Source organism: Ipomoea nil, unplaced genomic scaffold (genome assembly GCF_001879475.1).
Source record: "Ipomoea nil cultivar Tokyo-kokei standard unplaced genomic scaffold, Asagao_1.1 scaffold2957, whole genome shotgun sequence".
Taxonomy (NCBI): domain Eukaryota; kingdom Viridiplantae; phylum Streptophyta; class Magnoliopsida; order Solanales; family Convolvulaceae; genus Ipomoea; species Ipomoea nil.
The window spans coordinates 2,409,084-2,411,225 of NW_017619385.1; the positions used below are offsets into that span (position 1 = coordinate 2,409,084).

General features: G+C 30.0%; 1 non-coding gene across 1 annotated transcript; it reads left to right on the top strand.

Annotated features, from left to right (window-relative positions):
• Window positions 1-1,430: 1,430 nt before the first annotated feature.
• TRNAN-GUU lies at window positions 1,431-1,504 on the top strand. Its single transcript has one exon. It is a non-coding gene; the product is annotated as a tRNA-Asn (tRNA).
• The last annotated feature ends 638 nt before the right edge of the window (window positions 1,505-2,142 follow it).

A 2,142-nucleotide genomic window follows, 5' to 3' on the forward strand; every position in this document is an offset into this window, starting at 1 on the left:
CCAATTTGGGGGCAAATTATTGTGTGGACCATAGTTCACATAGTGTTGTGTGGACCATAAAAAAAAGTAAATTTTTAATATACTAAATGTACATTATTCATATACTGAATGTACATTATATAAAATAATGTATTTTCAGTACTCAAATAATGTACAGTCTCTGAATACAATGTATATTTTTAATATATTAAATGTACATTATTTTGGTACTGAATGTACATTATTTTACAATATAGAAAATATGGTCCACACAATAATGATTGAGTTTTGGGGGCAAATTATTGTGTAGTCCATGTCCATATAATGCTATGTGGACTATAACAAAAAGTACATTTTTAATATACTAAAAGTACATTATTTGTGTAATGAATTACATTATACAAAATAATGTACTTTTAGCACACAAATAATGTACTTTTCCTGAATACAATTACATTATTTATGTACTGAATGTACATTATTTGATAATATAGTCTACACAGCTGTGTGGATTATGGTCCATACAATAATGATTGAGTTTTGGGATAAGGAAGAAGGGTTTTTGGAGTTGTTATACCATAGACCAGGGTCCACCTTGCAAGATAGACCATGGTCCTAAACGACATATAAATTGTGTATTTTTAGTATTAAAATTGTGAACTTCTAGAATATAAATTGTGTTTTTATGTCAAAACATATAACATCTGTAGAAAGAAATTTGTGAATACAATACAGGGTCATCAAATCCTAATCTGTTAATATTGTGTGACTGCAATATCTGAAAGGAACTTGTGAATACAAAACAAGGTAATCAATTACATATATGTTAAAATTGTGTCTTCATAGTATACAAATTGTAAAATTTTGAAAAAGTAAATTGTAAATCGTATGTAAATTTTGAACATTTGAACCAGGTTCACAGAGTATTTTGCTGGGCCTTTGGAGTGAGGTAGTTATATAAATGGTCAAAGCATGAAACGCATTTTGGGTGGGGCGTAAGATAATTGACTAATTGAGCAATCGTGTATGACCGATCACGAAGAGGGGCTCCCATGATTAGGGCAAATTATACTATGGATTATAACCTGTCTTGCAATATGGATGTGATTCAAAATAATTTCAAATTATGTGTATGCACTATGCAGTTAACTCACAATGAATTCCTAACCCGGTGGTGCACAGAAATGGCAGAAGTAGATGAGATTGAATATAACTCTACTATCACAATGTTTATAAAAACTTTCAAGACCGTATATTACAATTTTCTTCAATTATTATTTTTAATTGAAGGGGTAATCAAATATCATAGTTGTGTTTTGAAAAGTTATCAACCAAATACTAACTATAATTTTGATTCTTATTCTTTATGTATAAACCCGTGAACGGAGCACACTCTCAATTTCTAAATAGTTTAATTAATAGATAATAAATTTTCATTTTTAACAACAAATGCTGGAATAGCTCAGTTGGTTAGAGTGTGTGGCTGTTAACTACAAGGTCGGAGGTTCAAGCCCTCCTTCTAGCGTTTTTATTTTTGTATTATTCAGGCTAGCCACCGCATTCGGGCTGAACCTTGGTCTTTAAAACAGTGAACATGAAATCTATTATTGGGCCAATCTTGTTGGGTTCTGCAATCAATAGGAGTGTTTAAATGACAATAAAATCTTGTAATTTTGGTACACAATAAATTCTTGGAATATTTTAGCCCAATGTTTCAAACATCGCAAATTATGCTGTGCAACCGAATGCACCTTGCAAAGTGCATACGATTGCAAAACGGTGTCATTTTGAAAAAATGCGCGTCCCACTTAAAGAAGAAATCAGGTTCGATTTCCAACAATGACATTTTTATATATCCAAAAATTCATAACTATATATCCACAAATTCATAACTATATATCCACAGTGAATGAATGAATGAAATAAAAATCCACAATGAATGAATGAATGAAGTAAAAATCCACAATGAATGAACTAAATATCCACAATGATTGAACTAAATATCCACAATGAATGAACTAAATATCCACAATGAATGAACTAAATAAATATCCATAAATTCATAACTATATATCCATAAATTCATAACTATATATCCACAGTGAATGAATGAAGTAAATATCTACAATGAATGAACTAAATATCCACAATGAATGAATTAAA